The sequence below is a fragment of the Leptonychotes weddellii genome, chromosome 10 (assembly GCF_054177405.1).
Source record: "Leptonychotes weddellii isolate Sample4059 chromosome 10, ASM5417740v2, whole genome shotgun sequence".
NCBI classification, from domain to species: Eukaryota; Metazoa; Chordata; class Mammalia; order Carnivora; family Phocidae; genus Leptonychotes; species Leptonychotes weddellii.
This window is the reverse complement of record NC_138378.1, coordinates 32,351,720-32,359,869: the sequence shown is the minus strand read 5'-3', so window position 1 is coordinate 32,359,869 and position 8,150 is coordinate 32,351,720.

Below are 8,150 nucleotides of genomic sequence, written 5' to 3'. Positions count from 1 at the left end.
GTTCAAACACGGGCTTTTTCCTCTACAGAAATGATTCTGAATGTAAATCCAAACATGCTTTTCATGTAGCAGCATAAAAAAAAAATAAATAGCTGAAGTGTTGGCCTTCACAGTCTTCCTCTGAAGTCTTTCCTCCTGGCTGATACCAAGGCTCATTCTTTCTGCTTCTCTCCATCTCTTCTGCCAAAGTTCTTGTCATCCCTCGGTGGCAGCCCTCTCCCTTCTGAGGATGCTTTAAATCTTTGCTCTCTGGTCTCTTCTTGAAGCTTCTGTTTCCATCTGGTGTCAAGTTCAAGAAGTTGAGAAATTTTCCCCAATTCTAATCTTTTAATAAATGCCTTTTGGTAGTCTAATCATTCTTTTTTTTTGCTCTTTTTTCTCCATTTTCACACACACACACACACACACACATGCACACATGCACATACATGCACACACACACGTTTACCCCTCACCATTATCTTCTCTTTCTCTCCTTTCCTCCCTTCTTCCCTCCTTTCCTTCCTCCCTCAAACTTCAGAAATCTAGGATGTTATATGCCACATAGAGAAGATCTATATGTTATGTTAAAGAAACTTGTCTCATCATAAAATGAGAAAAAAATTAAAAAGAATACCAGATACCAAGTGTACAAGTTCTTCATAATCAGTAATAAAACTAAGCTTTCAGGTTTTGCTGGATATTGTGTTTTAGAGGAATTATCTCACCCCTTCCTCACTTCTGTGAGTGAGGAATCACGTCATGCCCATTTGGGAATGCAGAGAGGTTAAGCAATTAGGCTGAAGTTGCACAGCTAGTGGATGTTGCAGCAACGATTCTAATCCTGGCAGGAAAACTCCAGGGGCCCTGCTTTAAACACATGTGATGTTACCTCCTCCTCTTCCTCAAAAGGTCGGGAAAGTATCTCATAAACTTTCCTCTAGCTCTGAGTACAAAATGCCTAAGCCTAGAGCCTAGAACTCAGGTACTTGGGATCTGAGAACCGTTCGGAGTTCTGCCACCCAGGGATACCCTGTTCTATCCGTATATCGTATCTGATAATGGAACAGCCATCCTCAATCTTGGCTGCATTCAGACCTGGAGATTTTAAGAATCCTGATGTCCAGGACATATCTCAGAGTCTGATTATATCAGAATACTTGGAGTGTGGAACCCAGGCATCATTATTTTAAAAATCTCCCCTGGTGATTCCAATGTATTGCCAAGACTGAGAATCACTAAAATAGTGAAATTGTAGGCAACAACATCAAGCAAATTAAGGAGCTCCTTTTTGTGAGTGGCAGGGCTATCCCACCATCTCTGAAGTCAAGATATTAAGTGATCAAATTTGTGTTTTTCCTCTATATTGAGATAGCTATGAAGAAACCTGCCTAACAATATCCAAAATGGCAGATGGCTATAAAGTAAAGCATTCTGAACTTGGAAGAAATGAGACCAGGGTTTAGGTTCTATCAGTCTGTTGTGTGCTAGCCGTGTGACTCTTTTTTAAATTGTGGCAAAACGTACATAACAAAATTTACCATCTTAGCCACTTTAAGTGTACAGTTCAATAGTAGTAATTATGTTCACATTGTTGTGTAACCATCATCACCATCCATCTTCAGAACTCTTTTCATCATGCAAAACTAAAACTCTACACCCATTAAATGACAACTCCTCATTCTTCCCTCCCTCCAGCCCCTGGCAATCACCATTCCAGTTTTTGTTTGTCTGAGTTTGACAACTCCAGATATCTAAGTAGGATAATGCAGTATTTGATCTTTTATGACTGGCTTATTTCACTTAGCATGATGTCTTCAAGTTTCAACCATGTTGTAGCCTGTGTGAAAATTTCCTTCCTTTTTAAGGCTGAATAATATTGTATTGTGTATATATACTACATTTTGTTTACCCATTCATCTGTTGATGGACATTTGGGTTGATGGACACTTTTGGCTATTTTGAATAATGCTACTATAAACTTGACTATACAAATATTTCTTCAAGATCCTGTTTTCAATTCTTTTGGATATATATCCAGAAATGGAATTGCTGGATCACTGACTGTGTGACTTTAAACAACTCATTTCAATCTTCCTGAGCATCTATTTCCTCATTGTAAAATTCATGTTTATTAAACATGGTTCTAGGTGCTAGGGATAGCGCAGTAAACAGGACAGCTAAGGTCCCTATTCTTACCACCAGCTACCCCAAAATGAATGAGATGACTGAGGTTTTCTAGTTTTCATTAACAAATTAATCTAGAATTTTTGACCTTCTCACTGGGTATTGAGAACTCTTGTACCAAGAAACAAAAAGAGTTTAGCTGGGAGTCTGAAAATAATGAATGTAAAAGGAGGGAGCGCCCATGTTTGATGAAAGAAAACTTGAGTCTTTTAATTTTAGCTGGATGAGGAAATTGTCAACCCCAGCCACGTTTCCCCTTGGGTGTGGCATTAGTGAGAATTCATGCCAGGACCTAATTAAACATTTCAGATATCCTTTCTCAAAGAAAAGGGGGAAAAAATTATTGCAAAAGGCACACATGCGCACACACACACACACACACACACACAAATATCCTGCATTTTTACATGAATTTCAGGAAAACTTCTGAGAAAACCTACAACTATATAAATCCATGAACTCTGCAACTCAAAAATCACCATATAACCAAAAAAGAATGAGTCCCTAATGATAAAGAACTCTGATACATCCAAATTCAAGGGCAATGAATGATTTAAAGAGTTGTCCAAAATTCTTTGTGAAGAATGAGTTGTGTATTAACTTCCCTTAATTAAGGTTGTAATCCCTTAAAGCAATAGGAAGAGAGGTAGAATATGAGTGATAAGAGATGTGCATGGCTGTAGACCAGGAATTCTCCATTCAGACACCTTTTGAGAGAAAAAACATTCTTTTGAAAAATACAGAAAAATACAAGGAACAATATAACAAACACCTGTGATTCAGTCTTCCATTGTTGTTATTGTTTACCTTATTGAGGTATAACTTACATACAATAAAATACGTATATTTTAAGTTTGGATTCAGAAACACGGACCAATGGAGTGGAATCAATGAATTTTGATAAATGTGTGCACCTGTGTAACAACCCCCCCCCAAATAATCGACCTATAAAACATTTCCATCACCTCAGAAAGTTCCTTCATGGCCCTTTGCATTCAGTCCATTTCTGGCCCCAGGCAAACACTGATGTGATTTCTACCACTGTAAATTAATTGTGTCTAGTTTAGAAACTCAATTAAATGGAGTCTATAGTATGTATCATTGTCTGTCTGGCTTCTTTTGCTCAGTATTCATCCATGTTGTTGCCTGTATCAGAAGTTCATTCTTTTTTTATTGTATTCACAAAGGTAAGCCAAAATTTCTTTATCCATTCTTCTGGCTTATTCCCAGTGCTTGACTATTATGAATAAAGCTTCCATAAACATGTACAAACCATTTTTGTAGACATAAGTTTTTATTTCTCTTGGGGAAATATCCAGGAGACAAATTGCAGGTTCACAGAGTAGATGTTTAACTTTATAAGAAACTGTTAAACTATTTTTCTAAATGGCTATAAAATTTTACACTCATACCAACAATGTGTGAGATACCCAATTGCTCTATATCCTTGTCAACACTTGGTATTGTTGATTTTTAAAATTCATCATTGTGGTGGGTGGATAGTGGTGCCTCACTGTGTTTTTAATTTGCATTTCCCTCACGACCAATAATGTTGAACATCTTTTCATGGGCTTTGTGGCTGTATTAATCAGCTTGGGCTAACATAACAAAACCATAGACTGGATGGCTTACAGAAATTTATTTTCTCACAGTTCTGGAAGTTGGACTGAAATCAGTGTGCCAGCATAGTGAGGCATTCTTCCTGGCTTGCAGACAGCCATCTTTGCTTCCTTACGCAGGGGTAGGAGTAAGGGGTTAGGAGGGAAGGGAAGAGAAAGGGAGAGGGAGAGAGAGAAAGAGGGATCTGGTGTCTCTTCTTATAAGGGTGCTGTTCTTGTCAAATGAGGATCCTACCCTCATGATCTCACTAATCCTATTACCTCCCCAAACCCTTATTTCCAAATACTATCACACTGGGCATTAGAGTTTCAACATATGAATTCTGGAGGGACACAAACATTTATTCAATAACAATGGCCATTTTTACAAGTTCTATTTTGAAGTCTCTATTCAAGTCTTTTGCTTATTTGTGTATTGGACTGTCTTCTTATCATTGAATTGTAAGAGCTATTTATATATTTTACATAAAAGTTCATCAGATATATATGGAAAATACTTCCTCTTAGAACGTACCCATACATTTTCTTAACAATACCATTTAGGAGCAGAGGGTTGAAATTTGATCACATACATCTAATTTTTTTTTCCTTTTAAAATTAATGCTTTTGAGTCATAGTTAAGAAATCTTTACCTATCCCCAGGTCATGAAGATTTCCCCCATATCTTCTTCTAGAAGTTTTACATTTTTAACTTTTATTTTTAGCTTTATATTTTCAGTTTTTATGTTCAGGTCTAGAACCCAGGTTGAGTTAATTTTTATGTATGCCATAAGGTAAGGACTAAATTAATAAGTTAATGAATGTATTTGACACAGGGTGGGCACTCAATAAATAAGTTCTATAATTATTACTTTTTCAGCAATTAAAGGCATTAAAGACTATAGTTATCCATTTACTACAAAAGACTAGGGAGATTTACATTAAGGAAAAATTAAAAACAGAAAGGGGCACTATCAAAACTAAGAGCTTTTATTTGCAAGAAACTTGCATTATCTGGTAGATTTGGTGGCTATAGCCAAGGTTTCCAGGTTCCCACCAAAATCCATTTGACTTATCCCCAAGGGAGCCTAAAAAGAGTTCTCACATAGATGGACCCAGTTTCCCTTGTCTTTCTCTGCCCAAGGTCATTCTCCGACCAAAGGTACATCAACCTAGGCAGGCTGGTAAGTCTCAGGTGGAGGGTAACAATTCAGGAGCAATCCTTGACACAGAAGGAACCAGAGTTAGGGAATAGATACATGCCTGCACTGCCTCATCCCCCAAGGGATAATTTTTGGTTGTGTTTTACACAGTGACGCAGGGGGTCCCCAGCAGGATTGAGCCCTATAGAGATGTTCTGTTCTTTCACAACACTTTGTTGGCGTTCTCTCCTTTTTCATTCTCTCTTTCCCCACTCCCTCAGTGTGCTTCCTGGGATCCAGTCCCAAATAACCTACTTACACCAAAATTCTTATCTGAGGGTCTGTGTTTGAGGGAACCTACACTAAAACAGAGGGTGGCCTCAGAATTGCAATGCTTTGGACACATGAGTGCCTCCAATGAAAGATGACACTCTTTGGAGAAAGAAGGAGAGAAAGGAGATAGGCAATTTATTTCACATCAAGAGTGCAGGTTAGAAATAGAGAGCCTCAGTCACTCAGGTGGTTTTTGTTCCCAAATCCTCCATGATGGTATCCATGCATGGAGTTCAAAAGTCTTTGTTCTGGAAACTTTTTAGCCAAGTATTTCAAGGCCCTTGGCAAAAACACCTTGCTCAAGGTAGCAGTCAAATGAAATAGTGGAGTAATGTCTGGGTTGTGCCGGCTTCTTCTCTGAGAAACAAGCCACAAGCCATAAGCCAAAGCAGGGAGGACATTAGCCCAAACACAGTTTTGCAATACAGACAGTTTTCTTTGAAAGGGCTCTACAGATATATTTCTCTCACTTGGGAACTTCAATAGAAGATAATTATTCTTTTCTGCCTCATAATATATATTAAAAGTGTTCAAATGTGGCTTTCCAGGGATTTCTGCCAAATATTTTTAGGCACCAGATCCAGCTTTACTTAATTTTATATGGCCTGCTTAGTCTATTGTAAAATACCCTTTCATGCAGTATGAATTTGTTAAAGAGGCTAAAATATATTCCTTTATATTAAAAGCCTAATTTAAAAAACGTTCAAGGTTAGGGACTTTCGCCCTCTGACCTATCCCACGAAGAAATAATCACTGAGAAGGAATGGAAGCCCTCCTGAAATGCTGTACACTTCTCCAGGCTCTCGCCACCACCGTGAAACAAAATAAGACTATCACCTTCCAGGAAAGGCAATGTACATGACAAGAGGCCTGTTTTCAGATAAACAGTATACTTTATTACCACCAGGGCATACAATAGCTCAACCACTATGTTTCATGGCCTTTTCTGTTTTTATGAGCTAATGCCAACAACTAGTAATGAGCACAAAAGCCTGTGTGAAACACTGCATTTGATGGAGTGTTTGTGTTGGCTTCCTTAAAATCGGCTGATTTCCAAATCTCATTCTCCACCCCACCTTAGTTATATTTATACTGTTGCGCAGAACAAACTTGGACCCATATTTAAATATGAAATGCTTTGTGGCCATTCGTGCAAATCTCTTTATCGGGGTCTCGCACATTAACGCCCTTCACAATTGACCCACAGGCCGATTGTTTAACATAACGTTTCCACGGGGCTGCTTTCACGCACTCACAGCTCTGTTTTTACTTTTCTTAGCTTTCCTGGACAATCAAAAGGAAGTGGAACAGAGCCGGCTTGCTGAAAGCTGGAGCTGCCCCAGTGTCTCCTCCTACCTTCTGTCTCGGGTTTTGTTTTTCTACTTCTTTTTCTTTTCCTTTTTTTTTTTTTCCCATCATTTTTGGTGGTAGAGAACGCAGAGCCAGACTATGTAGTTACAATCTCTAGATTCTGTGTCTGCTGTATTTTCCCTCCTGGCTCAGAGTCAATGCGAAGACTCACTGCAACCAGTCTCACGAAGCCAATTTCATGAATTTGTGTTCCCTGTTGATTTATAAAAGCAATGCAAAGGGGTGTGTGTGTGTGTGTGTGTGTGTGTGGTGGTAATATTGGGGGGCAGGTGTACAAACCCCTCTTTCTTAAAGTAATAGAAACATCCAACTTAGAAAATGTAAATTTCCTCATTTCCTCATCCCTTTTTCATTTAGGGTCTGCTCTAACTTAGAGGGTCACAGGGTTCCATCCTACATTTCCCCCCTCTCTACCCATTTTTTGCTTTGAAAAGAAGGGTTGCAACCTGTACAAACTGCAGCAGAAAGACTTAAAGTGACCAAGGTACTTTCTTGGAAAGAATGTCCCCTGAGGTGCTATAGCTAATGATAGTCTAAGCTGCAGTTTTCTTTTCTGTAAGAAGAGAGATTGATTTCTATTTGTGTGCTACTGCAGCTACTAGGTACACTAGATATACACACAATAAACAGTAATAATATCTGTCTCCTATGATGGTTGTGAAGATTTAATAAACTATCCCACGTAAAGCACAGAATACAGGGTCTGACAAGTAGTGAGTGTGTGGAAATGTCAATCATCATCATCATCGTCATGAATCATGAATCATGAATCATGGCAAGAGTTAAGAGGTCTCCACTCTGGCTGATATAATGATCCAGAGCTCAGGTTTTTGGAGTCAAGTACACCTGCCTGCAAATCCCCACTCTGCCATTCCCATATATGTGACCTTCAGTAAGCTAGCAAAGTTCTTTAAGCCTCAGTGTCCCCATCTGTAAAATGGGGCTAATAAATCATGTACCTTAAAGGGTTGCCATAAGGATTGTTTTTATATATGTACTTAGCACAGTGTTTTGCATATCAGTATATGCTTTACATATCAATATATAGTAAATGTTACTATTAATTGCTTATCTAATTTAGTTTTATTATAAAGACATAATACAAAAGTAGCCCAAAGGACAAATGTATACCTACTCATCTATGTATTTTAAAGAAACAGATTATTTCTATAATCAATTGGCTCAATCATAAGCACATTCTTTAGTCCTAGGAAATCTTTCAAACCAAGGTGTTACCACATCACATAGGATATGAACAAGAAAGCCAACCACCCATAGAAACTAATCCTGAAGTGAATTTTCCTAGGAAAAAGTTGGATGGAACATTAATGAAAGTAAGCAATCCTGCAGTTATAACAAACAACCCCCACATTATAGTGGCTTAATGCAAAATGATTATTACTGTTCATCTCACAGTTTAATGCAACTCCACAGGAAGGGTCTACCTGCAGTCATTGAGATGCCTGGGTCCACTTGTCAATGGGCTCCACCACCTTTTAGAGCCTCCAAGTCCTCAGCTGGATTATTCCTATCTATCCAG